Source organism: Drosophila sulfurigaster, chromosome 3 (assembly GCF_023558435.1).
Source record: "Drosophila sulfurigaster albostrigata strain 15112-1811.04 chromosome 3, ASM2355843v2, whole genome shotgun sequence".
NCBI classification, from domain to species: domain Eukaryota; kingdom Metazoa; phylum Arthropoda; class Insecta; order Diptera; family Drosophilidae; genus Drosophila; species Drosophila sulfurigaster.
The window spans coordinates 11535086-11552680 of NC_084883.1; the positions used below are offsets into that span (position 1 = coordinate 11535086).

At 38.8% G+C, this 17595-nt stretch overlaps 1 protein-coding gene and 1 long non-coding RNA gene across 2 annotated transcripts in view; one reads left to right on the forward strand and one right to left on the reverse strand.

Moving 5' to 3' along the window:
- Positions 1-17595, forward strand: part of LOC133841419 (serum response factor homolog) — a 31958-nt gene that overhangs the window by 7160 nt on the left and 7203 nt on the right. The window lies entirely within an intron of this gene.
- Positions 629-15142, reverse strand: LOC133841420 (uncharacterized). The gene is made up of 2 exons (XR_009894304.1): positions 14815-15142; positions 629-2476 (listed from the first exon to the last, which is right to left on the reverse strand). It is a non-coding gene; the product is annotated as an uncharacterized LOC133841420 (long non-coding RNA).

Sequence of the window (17595 nt, forward strand, 5' to 3'; positions counted from 1 at the left end):
CGGAATCGTTCAAGATCAAGGTTAAGAGCTGTACACATCAAGTATAGTTTCTTGTTAACCTACTCTCAAAAGAGCAGTATATACATATATTGCGCATACGACGAGTGGGCTGTCCTCTGAATGAATTTGAATCTTCCGCTCTTCCGCTGTATCTGTATCTTGTATCTGAATCTGCATCTGCATCTGTAAATAAATATCTTCGTAGCTGAATTTGCCTCTGCTTGCTCATAGAGAGTTTCGTCATTGCGTTGTAAAAGCTTCCGCTTGCCCCATTTGAAGTGTGCCAGAGGGTGTTGTGCTCTGTGGCGAGAGGCACACAATAGAGTCGATGATAACTGCATGTGGGTTTTGCGTGTGACGCTTGTGACGTCACTGAGCACTCGCAACGAGTAGCAGCGAGTTCATAAATCGATCAGCAACAATTGGCTCGTCCAAGAGCCAAGTCATGCATCAGCAGTTCGTTTGCTTCCCTTCTCCGCTTCTCCCTCCTCTGTCTACCTGTGTGCTCAGCGATCTTGGCATGCAAATCGCGCGCGGCATTTTCAATGCCAGCTGCCAGTCGCGTAGGCTTCATCACATCTCTTTGCTGCCCGATGACGTGTGCCACTGAGCCACTCTTTTTTCTCCGTCTCTGTCTCCGTCTACGTCTCAGACTGAGACTGCGGCCAGCTGTCGTTTCATTCAACTGGAGACGATGAATGAACCAAGCAAGCGGCAACGGCAACCAAGCAAGCGGCAGCCACCACGCAAATGCTGTGGGTGTGACACCAACGCCGCTTCAGGTCACACACAGCACAGCACAGCACACACGCACAACAAAGAAGTAGGTGTGCGGTGAGCGATGCTTATTGACTTTATGATACCCTATTAAATTTGCCAGCATTATCACTTCTAACATACACTTGTTGTCTCTGCGAAGGGTATTCGACAGATACGTCATCACTTTCCGATATTGTCAGTTACTCAATTGACTGATAAACCTTAAACCTTCTTGTTGTTGTCGTATCTGTTTGTTTGTTGTTTTGTTTGGCTGCTGTAGGTCGTTCTCTGCTGGCATCGCCGCCAACTCCAAGTCCAGCCAAGGTTAATTGCTCACATTGCAGTGGGTTGTCTCTATCTCTATCTCTAGAGCTCTACCTCTAGCTCTAGCTCTAGTTGCTGTCGTTCTCTTGTTACTGGAAAACTTTTTCGATGTATTATACAACGATTATGTATAGCAAACTCTCGTAATCACATCACTTGGCTGCGAGGGTGTTTTGACTATATAGCATTACCTTCTATGGTCGCTCACCTGCGCATCACAAACGCCCACGTTCACTTCTTTTTGTTAATAATAAAATGAGTAAAAAAATCATGTTTGTAGTTTGTTGGCTTCTGAGCATGCTTTTTATTCAAATAAAAGTTGCAAATTGTGAACTTTCGAACTGCGACAGTTTCAGACAATATACAAAATATACAAAGAAATTAGCATGGATCCAAATTAGGATCGCATTTATAATGTAGAATATAATTGGGGTAGAGAGTGAGCATGAATACGCTTCTCTACTTTAATTTATTGTTGCTGAAATCTGTGCTCCACGAACTTATAGCCAATCACGAAGCGAGTTCGCTCAATTGCAATTGCTTAACCGGTAGCTCCATTCGATGCTCCACTCGCTGCCCTCCGGCTTCTGCTTCTGGTTTGACTTCGGCTTCGGTTGGCCAAAGTACATATCAGTTTGAGAAATTAAAAGCATTTTGCGGTTCGCCTGACTATCGCAGCCGCGTGCCGCCCGAGCCTCTAACGACATTTCAATGATTTGCTGCCGCAGTTGCTGCTGCTGCTGTTGCTGCTGTAGTTGTTTTTGGGGCCAAGCGTCACCAAGTTGGCCACGTGCGCAGCACAAGGCAAAGCAAGGCAGCTCAGACAGGCAAACAGACGGCACAAAAGCATTTGCGAATGTGCTCGCCGACGATTACGTACGAGGGCGACCTCTGTCAGGCATCGAGAGTCGCCACCAACAACGCGCAGCACAGCGAAGCAACGCAAAGAATCTTGCGTGGCATGAACTGGACTCGGTCTTGTCTGTGGCTGTAGCTGTGGCTGTGGCTAGCCAGCCATTGGATTTCGTTGTTTAAGCCGCCGCGCGAGCTAAGTTCTAACCACATGCCGCCACAATGTCCTCTTAATTTCCTAGGTCGTCGCAGCTGCGCGATGATATCGTCGCCGTCGCTGTTGTCCTCGCTCGATCTCTTTCACTCCGCCGCTGTATCTCTCTCTCTCTCTGCCGATGTGGGCTCGTTTTTTAATTCAACTGATTGTACTGCAGCTTCTGGAATTCGGCATTTCTTAAAGCCGCACATTGTGCGCGCGTCGGCAACATCTTGAACTGCCACTGCGGAGGTACCTGAGCTTCGACTTGCGACTTGCAACTTTTTGTGGCCGTTGCCGCCCGCCAACTACCTCCTGTTGCCTGTCGCCTGCCGCCTTCGCAATCTGCAAAACAAAAAACAAAAAAAAAAGTTTAAGAAATGACAATTTGTGAGCTTCTTTTTGTTGTTGCTTTCGTTTTTTGTTGTTCTGTTTTGTTTTGTTTTGTTTTGTGTATTGTTTTTGCTTGACTTGTCTGCTGCCATTTGTGCCTCTTGCTTTCATTGTGATTATTTAAAGGCCAAAACCCGCAAAGCAGCCCAACCAACTGTCCGTCTGCTGGTCTCTTGGTCTGCCAGGATGGTCTTCGTGGAGCTCCTAACGAGGCGCTTGTGCCTTTCAGAACGTCCTCGCGCATTTAGTTAAGCAATTATTGTTGGCAATGCAAACAAATAATGCGTACATTGTATGCAACTGTCTAAGAAACGATTGTGCAACTCTCCTACTGTGCAAATGTGCAACAGTGTCTCGACTTTGACTTCGACTTCGACTGTGCCAACACACACACACGCCCCCCAATTGCCGCTCCCTTTGATGTTGATGTTGCTGCTGCTGTTGCTGTTGCTTTGCTTTGCTGACTTACTCCAATGATTTTCCAAGTTAATCAAAATTCTTTGCTACCGAACTCAGCTCAACTCAACCCAACGGAATGAAATCTGAACGACCTTACCCCCAGGCATGCCGTCTGCTTTTTACTAGCGCCATGTGGCAGCAGACTTTGCTGTTGCCATTGCTGTTGCTGTGGCTGTTGCCGTATCACGCCCAAAACGCTGCCACTGAAGCGTGGTGGCCACATAGGAAACTATAGTAGACTTTTATTATACGTGTAGAAAATGTTTTCCGCTCGCTTCACTGCGCATTTTATATCTGAGAATTATATATTCGTTTATCTAGCATTTTACTTTTGTGTGTGTCTGCTACTTCCATTCCCCCATCCCATAGATACGATTTATTAAGATGTTTTCTTCCCAATTTACGATGTGAATGCTTGTTGATGGTCTGTCCATCAAAATTTCAATGTTTGCTTATATTATAACAAACATTGAGGAAGCTTAGATAAAGTTCACTTTCAACTGCATTTGTTTATCCTGTTGTTACTAAAAAATCACATATATATGTGGATCACGTTTCAGTTTCACAACAATCGTTACTTGTTACAAAGCACATCAATTCGAATTCAAAAAGTAAATAGTCGAATTTACATATGCGCATCGAGCTATTTTAAAGCAAAGTTAAAGGATGTGTTATTTTATTCGAACATATGAATTTTTATTTTGCTACTTAGCTCCACTTTTTTTTTAAGCATAGGTTTGCGATGATTAGTATCTTCTCAAAGAAAAGTAGAGATTTACGAATCTTCTAAAATTCAGTATAATTGATATACCAATATAAAGCACGTAAGAAAGCTAAAGTCGAGTATATCCATAAATAAAGCTTTTGATATTACCTATTACTTCGTTGGTATATGAATTCGGTATATTTTAACGGCATGCGGTAGTATTTGGTACATTTTAAACATGTGTGGTAGTATTTGGTATATTTTTTAAATTATATCAAAAGCATTATTGGGTATAACGATATACTCTTAAATTAAAGATATACCATAGATAAAATATACCAGTCCAAGTTTTGTTATATGAAATTAGTATTAATTGATTTGATCGCAGCCAAATTTCAGAAATACTATAGCCTCTGAAATATAGGACAGAGAGACGATGAATATATCGTCTCAGATGTTGTCCTTGAGATAAAGAATATATTTTCATATATATGTTCTTTATGGGAAGATATATACTTCTTTTTGACTCTTACATAGATTTCCTGTTAGCACGATGTTATAATAGTCAACTATCCTATGGGTAGCAGGTATATATTGGTAATTATTGGCCTTCAAAAAATGAATGACAAAGTTTATATTTAGAATTGGACTTTTTCTGGCTTGTTTACACAACTACTCAATTTACACAGTTTGTAATGCATAATGCATATTTACACCGTGTTATCACATGGTGTTCTTTATTTGCAAATGTCTCGAATTATTGAACTAAACTTCTTAATTTGGATAAAAAGATTAAAAATCATCTCAGATCTCTTAAAAATGAGAAAAAGATTCGCTTTTCCAACACTCCCTTTATTACTTCAATTACATTGAGGGTTAAATAAATTACTTGTTCAAATCTATCTAGAAAGCAAACAATTTGTAAAGTGTTTACTTTTGCTACATACAATTTGAGTCATTTTAAAATTTGTTAGATTGTGGGCAGTTCAGCTTGTTCTGTTCGTTCTGTTACAATATGCTTTCAATGTAGATGTTTGGGCTGAAGTCGTAACCCGGTACTGGAAATACTGGCGACATGGAACTTGGAGCTTGGAACTGGCAACGTGCAACTGTGGGCAGCACCATCTCGGATTGTCAATATTCGTGTGGGAAGTCCGCGCGCTTCATTATATAATGAATTGAATAGTTCAAGTGTGTGACGACGTTTGCGAGCTGGCAATTTATTACCAAAGATGTTTTCTTACTTCTGCTAAATGGAATTGTTCTATTTGTTTTGTATTTCAGATAAAATACACAAATCTCATTCATAAAGATTTGTAGTTTTGCTGAAGTTTTTAACCAAACATGTTTTGGTATATTTTTAGTATTTTATTATACGTGTTTTATAGTAGAAATAAAATACGAAAATCACATTCATACATTTTTTTTGTTTTTGCTGAAGTTTCTAGTCAAAAATATACCAAATATACAAAAATATACAATAATATTTCTAACCTTAATTAAATACCAAATAAAAACAAAATATGTTTTGGTAAATTTTTTGTTTTGTATAAGAAATGAAATCCATCAATCGCATATAAAACGATTCTTATAAATTTATTAAAACTTCTAGCCACATATGTATCAAATATGTTATGGTATATTTTTTGTAAATTTTCGGTAGAATAATTCGGTATATTTTAAAGATAATTTTGATTACTCACTGCTTTGTATGATTTTGTTTAAACCCTTTTCTGCTTTGATTCGCATTCTCTTTCAAGAAGTCAAGTTAATTCAATTGCATTAATCTAAAGCTGTCAGTTGATCATAATTTCGTTGCTTATTCTTGGGCAATTTCATTGCATGAAAGTGTCATAAATTTTCAATTAAAGATGTAGGCTTCTGCACAGATTTTGACAAAGTTCTTTAGCAAGCTGTCTAGACTTGAGACGATGATGATGCTGATAATGAAGATGATGGCGAGGAGAACCCAACCTTAGTTTGATTGGCGCCGATTAGGCAATCCAGTCGTAGTTTGCATAATGTTCAGAAGAAGAAGAAGAGGCAACGACTGCAATTATTTGTGAATTAACATTTATAACACTTGATCCTGTGCGTATCCAATGGATCGCTGGATGAATCGTTGCTGGATGTTGCAAGGTAGAAAGCGACCTGTTTGACGCTTCGCTGCATTTAAAAAGTGTTTTTCGTGCCTTGCGAGTCGAGAAATATTTGCCATAGTAGCAACAACAGCAGCAGCAGCAGCAACAACACTTGGTTATCTGTCTGTCCATTTGGCCGTATGTATGTTATGCGGATTCATTGCAACCGCAGTCACTTGTTAAAGTTGCCACTCGCCGCTTGAAGCTTGTTGCAGCTACTGTTGCCGCTGTTGCTGTTGCTGCTGCTGTTGTTGTGCTAAATTTCACACCAACAATGAGCGCACGCCACAATGAATGAAAATGAGTGACGAACCAGAAGAGTGGACTTTGGCTCAGAGTTTGCCTTTTGTTGGCCAGGCTAAATCGATACCTTAATTCAAAGGCACGCCAGACCGCATTTTTGGATAATCAACTGTCCGGTGGCAGTTTTATCCGTTGCGTACTTTGTGGCACGCGTGAGATTTCCTGTCACTGGTCTCAAGTTGCAAGTAGCCAAAAAAAAAAAACATTGCAGAAATTCGAATAGCGAAAACGCAATTCGTTTACCATTTTTGTTTCTCTTCTTTGGCGCTTCCGATGGCTTATCTGCCACATGGGCCTGGGAATTGTGGCAAGCGAGGCTAACTGAAGCGTGTGCTGTTGCTGTTGCTGTTGAGGTGGTTGTCGATGTCGCTGCTGTTGTTGTTGTTGCTGCTGCTGTTCTTGTTGTGCAATTGCCTTTAAAAAGCTGTTAACATGCGTTGTCATCGCTGCCATATGTTGCACGACGCGACGCGACGCTACTCGCGGTCGAGTCGACCCAAAGTCTTCTCGATGTTGAGGCGAAGTCAAACCGAGTTCGACTCCTGATTCAATTGTCGCCACCTGGCACAACTGACCCCATTTTCTGACGCTTGGATCAACGCGTGAAGCTGCAGTTTGTCATCATGCGTTTATTTACATTGAAATCTATGCGAAAGGGCAAAGCCCACAGATTTGCGTAGCTCTCAACGCTAGTTATAGCTTCCTCAGTTCACATGTGCCGTCCCTTATTTGGAAGCTTGTGCGCACCGTAAAAAAATAAATAATAAAAACAGCGAAAAACTGAATAACAAAACCAACACTACAACAACAGCAGCAGCGTCGGCGGCGACAGCAGCAGCAACCAAGCCGAGTCACAACAGCAACAGATACAACACTGAGCTTACCCACAGAGAGAGAGAGAGAGAGAGAGCAAAAGAAAGAGAGCGAGCGAGCGAGTCGAGTATATAGCGAGCCGAGTGCAATGTGGTCGCCACATTGGCTGACTTATGACGAAAATAATTGCGGCTATCGCGACTGGCGATCGCGTCATCGCCGTCGTCGACATCGTCAGCGTTGCTTGAAGAAAGCTCATTGAAGCTGTTGTCGTTGTCCCTGTTGGCAATATGTGTGTGTGTGTGTTGGAATACCCTGTAACATGATTGAAGTATATCATAGCAAATGGGCGAAGAATTTCGTATAGATCTTTAGAGTCACCTAATAATTTCAATCCTAGCCACATTCCTACTTCCAATACTTTATCATAATACATCCTTACAACATATTCTACCAAGTATATTCCTTTTTTGGGGATATATCGAAAGATTCTTCTTAAGAGGATAATTGTTAATTTTTTTAATTTTTAAATCAGTCAGAAATTATGATGGCAATCGTGTCCCTAGCCAGTCAACTTAAGCTCAAAGAGGTTTTGCCAGATGTCCGAAAAATCCGCCTTTTTGTAATTTTTTTTTTTCAATATTTAATATTAGTATATATGTATACACCTGAAGTTCGATTATGAGTGTTACACTACTTCCATTAAAACTTCCACTAACAATCATGTACGTATTTCTCTGTTAATAAAACAGTCAAACAATTAAAAAATTCTGTTCAGATAAATCATTTATATAGAGAAATTAAGTAAATAAAGACCTCAGTTTTTTTGCATAAACTTATAATTTGCATAGAGAGTCTCGCAGTTGTGCACTATCACCGCTCAGTTCCCTTAGTCGTTATACGCTGCGTATGAGCAATCAATAATAATTTTATCGCCCGTTTTCTAGTCAGCTTGTGTGGTCGGCGCATTTAAATTTCATAATGTTTTAAGACGCACAATCGATTGCCATAATAATTTCACGCAAATATAGCACGAATTGGAACAGAGAGGAGTGCTAAGAGACGTGTGTGGGGGAGGCAAGAGGAGACCGAGAGCGAGACACACGCGGCTCCAACGACAATTTCACATATTGTAATTTAGTTAATTCGCATCGTTCGGCGTACGCGAATTCACTAACATTGTCTATGCATTAGCGACATGTTGGAGTTGTTGCTGTTGTACTTGTTGCTTTAACTGTTGTGGTTGTGGTTGTTGTTATTGTTGTTTTGGTTGTTGTCGTATCGAAGGCGACGTTGCGGCGTCTGTTGTTGACTGCGTTTGATATGCAAATTTGGCCTGCCATTTGCTTCAGAAGGCACAGATAGAGCCAAAGCTATAACCATAGCCAAAGTCATAGTCGCAGATACAGAAACAAATTCAGACGCAGATACAGATACATGCAAATGGGAATATCACCCGCAGACGCTTGGGTTAAATCGCCAAATGGCATCAGCAAACTTTTTATTTGTGAGTGAAATTATAGTATTTTGTTATATTTAAGCTCACAATTGTTAAGATAGTGTGTTGAATGTGGTCGATAAAAGACAATTGGATTATCTTCAATACTCAATATTGCAGCAAATTGTTATGTGAAGAAAAATAGCTTGAAAAAGTGTAGACTAATTTTATTACCTGCATTTCATTTACGACTTCAATTCATTCCAAAAACAAATGGTAAACTTTTTATTGTCGAATGAATTGATAGTATTTTCTATAGTAGAAAGTTGGATTAGAATGAAGACGATAAAAGACAATTGGCTTATCTTTAACACTTAATATTGCAGCAAATTTTTAAAGGAAGAAATATAGTTAGGGAAATCTAAGACGAAGATTGCTACGAAATGCATTTCATTGACAATTTCAAGTCCATAACAAAATAAATGGCGAATCTTTTATTTGTGAATTAGATTATATTATATGTAGTATATTATATTAGAATGAAGTCGATAAAAGACATGAATTAAAATGCAAGAGAGCTAAGATTCATTCATTGTCATTTTCAGCTAATTAAAAAAACAAATAACAAACTTTTTATTTGGCAATGAAAATATATTGTTTTGTACAGTACAGTTTTGGACTAGAATAAAGTCATTAAAAGACCATTGAATTATCTCAAATCTCAATGTGAAAAAATATAGTTTGAAAAAGCTAAGTTGAATATTAGTACTAAATGAATTTCATTAACAAAAAGAATTCTAAATTGTTATTGCGAATGAAATTATAGATTTAAATATAGAATACAGTATGTTGGATTAGAATGATGTCAATAAAAGATAATCAAATTATATTCCAAATTAACAAACTGCACAAGAGCTAAAAGAAATTTTACTTCGATCTGTATTTTATTGACAACAATTTCAACTATTTTCAAATACAAATGACAAAACTTTTTATTTGACAATAAAATTATAGTATTTTATATGGAGTAGATAAAAGACAATCGAATTAACTGTAATACTCAGTATTGCAAGTCAGCTAAGATGAATGTTAGTATGAAGTGCATTTCGGCCAATTTCAACTCATTCCAAATACAAATGGTTTACCATATAAATACAATGGAAGCGCTATCAACATTTTCGGCGCTTCATTTGTCGCATTTTTTCCGTAGCCATTTGCTGCTGATTGACTACGAACAACTGCAGCTGTCGTAGCACACGGCGTATGCGCAATATTTTCAACACAGCGCAGGGGCAAAGTCTGGTCCAGCCTAAGCGTTAGCGTCGGCTTCAACTTCGGCGTCAGCGTCGACATCGGCGACTTGCCACTTTCGCGACGCCTTGACATGCCCACACGTAGCAAACAACACAGGCAGCAGCAGCAACAGCAACAGCAACCTCAAACAACGAACAACTTTGCAACATGCCACGAAACTTTTTGGAATTTATGTAGCAGCGCGTTATTTGACCAATTTTATTTTATTTTTTTAACGGGCGGCGTGTGAGAATTTCTTTTGAAATGCAGCATGCAACCCGTGTTTAGAGACAGCATTGAACCCTTAATAAGCTACTGGCTACTGGCTGCTGGCTACTGACTTCTGGCTGCCCAGTGTATATTTATAATGTGGCACGCAATTAATTCACTGCCACAGCAACTGCCACATGCAACAGAAGGCGCAAAAATTATCACACCATTCAAATGACGCTCACGATGGCGGCGGCGGTCCATGTGTTGTTGTGTTGTGTTGTGTTGTTGCTGTGTTTCTTTCTTTTTGTCTGTTTTTGTGACTGCATTGTAGTAGCTTGTAGTTGTTGCCAGTTGTCTTTGGCGGCAAAACATTTAAGAAGCTCAGCTGTCCAGTTAGCCGAGCCAAGCTGGCTAACTTGGCCAACAGATGCGGCATGCCACCTAGAAAGCGCACGCTAGGCGTCCAATTGGCTGCCTTCAACTGCAGCTTCAGCGACAATTTCAGCAACAATCTCAAAGACAAGGGGAGGGGACAATGCCGATCGTTGGCTGGTGGTCCTTTGTCAAAGCACACGCTGTCGAGGCTAATTTGTGACCAGCAGAAGTAGAAGAAGCATGTGGACTGTCAGCAGCTTGTTTGCAACAAGGCGAAGAAATATAGTCATAACATAAATGTTTAGCACTTGCAGTTGCGCTCGCTTTTGGCCAATAAAAATCTGCATGTTTTTAATGCCATCAACGTGCGAGTTTTACAAATTAGAAGCTACAAAAAAAATGCCTCATTGCAGGCGAAGAGCAGATGATTCAAGTATTTTCCCACGTCTCATTAAAGCTGCAGCTAAAATGCAACCAAGGAGCCTCGTTGTCTCCGTTCTTTTACTTTCTATCACAGCACATTCAGCATGCAGCAACAGCAACAGCAGCAGCATTGAACGTCCTCATCATCATTAACATCATCAACTCATCGAGTTGCCAATCGTCTCTGAAGAACTGTCTCATTCTTTCAGTTTCTCTGTCGCTTCGATTGGGTGGCTGTCCGTCTCTCAGTCTTTCGCTCTGTCTGTCTGACAATCTATCTGTTGCCTGCTGTTCTAGATAAATGGCTACCGTCAGTGGAGAGCATCATCAACAATATCAGCGATGCCTTTGGCATTTTTATACGCAGACAAGAGACTGAGATTCTTCCCTCGAAAATAGATTGATCATCTTCGTCTAAGACTATGAAAAGTGTCTATCACTAAGTTTTTTGAATACGACAAAATATTTCTATCATTTAAAGTCCTTTAAAACAATATATTTCTTAATTATTTTTAAAGAATATTTGTGCATTCAAATGAGCTAAATGTCTTTTATATGCCCTCGAAGGTACAATGATGCTCGTCCTCTAAGACTGGGAAATGCTTTTATCATTTCAAGGCTTAAAACATTAATAGTATGATAAACTATGTAAATTTTAGAAGTAATAACTTTATATGGCAACATCGGCTGCAGTCGGGTCTCAGCTGCTTTGTTTGACAATCCGACATAATTTGTACTCTATGGTATATTTTGAATGTTATAGTGTATCGATATACTAAATATGCCTTTCGGTATTGTTGTAGTTTACTAATTTGGTATATTTTAAGAAAAATACCGCTCAGTTTTGCCCTCATTGAAAGTGGATATCTCACAGTCGAGCACACTCGACTAGTTCTCTTGTTTTTATTTCCCTTGAAAATACATTGATCCTTTTCCTCTAAGTCTCTTTAATTCTAAATTTAAATTCTTTAATTCGAAATATTTCTATAGTTTAAAGACTTTTAAAACACTCCATGAAACAACTTTATTATTTTAATGTGCATTGAAATGATCTAAATGTTTTTCATTTGTCGTGCCTTGCGAACTTTGAAACTGCCCACTCTCGAATCGCCAACTTGATTGTTTCGTTGTTGATATAAACATTCGATTCTCGTTCAAGTATATACATATATGTTATATTGTATTTAAGTATATACGTACGCGTAGTACATAAGCATGTGCAGCTTAATTAAAAGTTGTATACTCGTAGGAGTTAATTAGACTGCGGAGGTGTACGGCAACAGTCTCTTGGGTTCCCTGACTCTGAGTCTCTGAGTATCTGACTGAGGTCTGAATCTGTCGCTGGCCATTTGGTTCGCTTTCAAGTCAAGTTTCAGCTATTAGTCGCTCAATATTACGCGTTTTGCTGCTGTACAACAATTTATTTTGTTTTCTTGTTGGTGTTGCTGTTATTGTTGCTGTTACTGTTGCTGTTGCTGATCTTGAGTCTGAGTTTGAGTTCTTGGTCGATACGAACTCGGGGCCGCTCGGTCTGCTCTGTTCACACGCTGCTCATCAACAATTGCTGTCACGAATTTTCCACTCGGCTCTTTTTGTCCGCACTACTTGTTTGTATTTTTAAATTTATTTATTTGTGCAGCATCCACACGCATACACACTCACACTCACACACACAGACATTCGATGAGTGTGCTGAAGAGGTAGCAAGAGACTCCTCCTGGAGCTCAGCAAAGAATGCATTTGATCAGATAATGTAATTCGCATTTTAAATTGAGGCGCATTCCCAGTTAGACTTCTTCTCACATGCATTTACCGTGTGCTGTGCTCGCTCGCTCGCTCGCTGCGTAGGCATCCTTCAGGCCTCAGCGGACTCCCTGGTCTGGTCTGGTCTGGTCTGTTGTGTTGTGTTGTGCTGTGTTCTGTCTGTGGCCTCTTCTCTTGGTCGCGGTCTTGGCCATTCCAACGTTGCGGGCGTTGCATTATTACGCACAAGTAAATCATCGAAGACGTCGACGATGTCGTCGTCGTCGTCGTTGTCGTCGTCGAGCTTGTTAAGTAATTTCTGCTTGGCTTCTTTTTTCGCTCGTTTTTTTCATTTCATATGTAATTTTTGCTACTTTTCTTCGTTTACTTTTATATACATATATTTTCGTTATTTTCTTATTGTTCATGTGCCATAAATTGGTATTCAATTAGCTGAAGGTGTTTGCCAATTTGGAGTAAAACACAGAATAGTAAAACACCCAAATCTCGAAATTCGCTGATTTCTTTAAATAAGAAAATCATATTCTAGCCCGCCCGAGTTTCGCCTTTTAAGGCAATTTGTAAATAATCAATCAATCATTTCAGCGTCTTAATTTATTCCATTTCATTTTGCTTTGCTTTGCTTTGCTTCGCTTTGTGATCACCGTCTTTTCTTAACAGCGAACACATTATTATTAACTATTCCTTTTAAAGTCATAGTAAGTTAATAAACTTTATAAAACTTTGTTTACTCTGATTGCTGCTAATTATACTCGCAGTTGTTCAATTTATTTTTAAGTTTTAGTTGGTAACCAGATTATGTTATTATCGAAATGCAGTTTCAAGTGAATCTCTCTCTCTCTCTAAACTGGAATTGTCTTTTTCACAACGAAACTTTCATCATTCCTGAGATCAACAATTGAATCCTCATATTTGCATATCTACGTTTAGATCCATAACTCATCATGCAGCTGGACTCTCAATTTGAATGTCGAAACTGTTGAGGGAGCTGAACTAAGGCTGGCCATCAGGAGATTCATCATTAGATGCATCGCCCATAGGATCGATCGATGGCTCGTCTAACGATTGAATTTTGATATTTGTGACACGCAGATTTTCCATCAGTGTCAACAAGGCATTGTTTTGGCCCCATCAACGTGGTTGGTCCTCCGCTGCACTGGGTTGACAGGACAGACTATATGACTAGCTGACTGACTGACGGACTGACTGACTGAGAGGCTGACAGAGTTGATTGTCGATTTTTGTCGACATCAGGCCGAAAATGCAAAGCGGACACAACAACGCGTACATTTGCATAGGCGCAAGATGACGAACAGAAGAACCGGATCGGGATCGGGAACAGATAAATACGCAGACTCCGCTTTGGCTTCCTGGTGTCTTTTATGAATTTATGTACCCACACAAAGCTTGGCTTGGCGTGGCCTGGTCTGGGTCTGAATCTTAGTCTGGCTTGGGTCTAACCAAGTGTTGGTCGAGACACCATTCTAGCGGTTAGCCAGTTGGTTGTTTATTGGCATGAAAATCTATCAAAAATGCATCATGCATTTATATTTATTGTACGTAAACACAAAAATAATGTGCTTGACATTTGACCCGGCCCACAACGACAACGTGGCCAACATGTTGCCACGTCTCACAGGCTGATTATGAAACGACTGTCTGACTTGGCTGGGTGCTTTGTCGGTGCCGGGTTTCTACCCCACTGCTCAGAGTGCCTGCCTGCCATTGTCTTTGGCCTGTGCCTGCTCACAGTCACAGTCGCAGTCACAGCTGGCAAGTCTCTCGCATTGATACTGTTGGTATTTTGCATTCTAACACAAATCAAACGAGGTCCCGCTCGATAGTCAAGAGACCGATACTCGCCACTTAAACGCTCGCTTATAATGTTGTTAAAATACAATAAATAGCGAGGATTCGCAGCAGGCGGCAACGCAGAGATCTCTCCACAAACACACACTCGCTGATTTATGAAATGTGGCCGCCGATTTGGCGACTTGCCGGGGCCACCTCACAGCCCACATCCCCTCACTCGGATCGGACCAACTGCTGTTGCTGTTGCCATTGCGGTGATTGTGTGTGATTGCAAAGCTTTGATTGAGCTGTCGGCATGGCAGGCTACTGTTTCTTTAGACCCTGAGCTATTTTGGAGCCCAATAAATAAATGTAAATAAATGCTGTTTATCATTGATTCGCAGTTGTGCTTAAGGAATGTCTGCACGTTTTAAATATAGTAGTTTATCTAGTCACTTTATCATTAATAAGTAAATAGTTACGTGACACTTTTATTATCAATAATAAGTAAATAGTTAATTTACACTTTTATTTTAATTTTATCAATTACATATTTTAATTTATTACTTACCCCAATTTGTTGAAGATCAGTAAACACATTCTCAACTACATCATATTTATGTTATTAGTTCTACACAAACTTCCGAGTTCTGAATGTCTAAACACTTGCCGAACATATTTGATTTTGAATGCACTTCAATAACGAGCCACACGATCTGTAGATCGATCGTTCGATGATTCGGTAATTCGCAGATCGTCGTACGACTCACGCAGTTGCTCACAGACTGAAAACGCAATAAGAACTGCTGCGACTCTTGAGTCACGCTGTCGTGATCTCTCAAGAAACTCGTTTCAAGCCTTAAGAGAGCGAACGTTTGTGAGCGCAGCTTGAGCACCGCTCTTACGATGCTCTCTTAAGACGTGCTCAGTTTTTATTATGTATGTATATTTTATGGCCGTATTTATTGGTTGAGCTGTGGGCGTGACTTGTGGCCAGCCTGTGTGCGTATTAGATTTTATAGACTCGCTTTCGAGTTGCTTACATGTCCATTTTGGGTTGTGCCTTATGTACATTGGCCGTTTGGGGCCGCCAACGCTTCGACAACAAAATGAGCAAGCAAATGAGCGACAATTTATTACGTTTTTTTTTTATTTTATTTGTTGCTGCGCTTGCTTTGAAAAATGAAATTCAGTTGAATTTGTTATAAGATCACGTCTGCATCTATTTATCTACTGTACATATATTATGTGCATATCTGTATATATCACGATCTTTGCTTTGCGATGGGTGTGACCAATTTGAGGTTTTCAGTTCTCTGAAATATGAAATCAGCTTTGATTTTGTGGGCGTGATCACGAGACGTGGTTTTTTTTATTTTTGCTCATATTTGTTGAATGACACCATTAAAATAAATTGATTAACATCACTAATGATCAAGAAAACGCAATTTGTTCAACTAAACAACTTTTTTAGTGAACCTACTGAATGATTTCAATGAATCTATTCACACAACATATTATTTGTTTCTTGGAATGTGTTGCAAGTAATATTAGACACAGAAAAAAAGTGTTTTTTATACTTCAACTGCATACAGAGTATAAGAGAATTTAATACCGATATTCTAAATGTTATTTAAATGTGCCATGCGCAAAAAATATAATATTTAAATATCTTTGCCATCATTAATCATTAGCAGCTTTAATAAGAAAATTTTTAAATAACGATTTTAACTATTTGACTTATTTTTTGCAATTAGTTCATCTTTAAATTATCGATAAATTTAGTATTATGTCAAATTTTTATTAAAACAGATGCATTACGGAAACAATTAAGCATTTGTATACATTTTTAAACGACTGTATACATTTTTAAAGCTAGAGCTCCAATAATAACTAGAGTCTATTTGATTTAATCAGATAAACATTGTATAAGTATTTTAAGAAGTAATTTCATATAACAAAAACTGCTGCAGCTGACGGGTTTCAGTGTTATGGTTGGCAATCTGGTATATTTTGTTCTCTATGCTATAACCAATATAGACTTCAGTATATTTTAATAATTTTTCGGTATAATAATTTGTTACTCTCGAGTAAATCTGTGACTATTTATATGATCATTTAGATCTAACGCACTTTTGTAAAATTTTTAATTTAAAATCAACCGAAATTTCATGATTTTTCAGATTGAATAAACATGTTGGGTTACAGTACGACAACAATTTTTGATTGATTGTTATTAAAAATAGTTAAGTTTTGCTTGATTTTAAATTATAAATACAATTTTGATCGTATACATTTACGTATGCATAGTAAGTGTGAAATACACAAATCTCTTCACTTCTTAAATGAAGTTAAACTCCAATATGTGATAGAGAATAGCAATACTAACAATGCACTAGGGCTATCCCAATCAAGCCATCATATAAATCCGAAACCTTAATAAATCTTAAAGGAAAAACGTGGTTCACAGAATGTATCCCCTTTGTAATAAACGACAATTATATATGAATTCATAATCTCATATTCTTCGATGAAGTGTCTTGCTTCCAATCTATATTGTCCTTGTAATGACTGTTTAAATATGACATATGGTAACTAGCTGCTTTGGTTTTTCGAATACTATTAAATGTACCTAGAATATGGACAGAGGTAGACTTAGGTCTTGTCCTAAAAGCTCCTTATACAAATGAGAATATAGTATGTAATAGTTATTGAATAATAAAAGTAACAAATAACAAAATAGAACATTAAAAACTAACAATCATTATAGGTTTTTAATTAAGTCTGCATTAATAATAATGGATTCTAATGATTCCATGATATTAATCTAAAACCATGACACACAGAATGGCTCACACTTCTTTGTATCCCCATTGCAATGTACTGTAATAAAACTACAAACAAATATGAATTCATAATCTCATATTCTCCGATGAAGTGCCTTACATTTATTCTATGTTATCCTTAGAAAACCCAGAAGTAATCACTGTATAAATATTACATAACCAGTTGCCTTGCTTGGTAGATTACTATTAAATGAGGCAGAGAGAGAAGCTAAAGCAGGTCCGATAAAGCTGCTCATTCAAATGGGAATGTAACATGTAATAATTGCAATTTGCATTCAACTGTTTGTTTGCGGTCAAGTTGATTACATTTGTTCCCCTGACTCGGCTTGGCTTGGCTTGGCCAAGGCTTGCTTTATGCCGTTGTTAGTGGCCTTCATAAATTTGCAAAAAAATGGGCGCCTTGCCAAACGCCAGGCTAATCGGTGGCTTTTCATCTGCTTCTTGTCTTACCTCTACTACCTCTACTGCCTATGCCTATGAGTGCATCTGAGTATCTGTATCTGTCC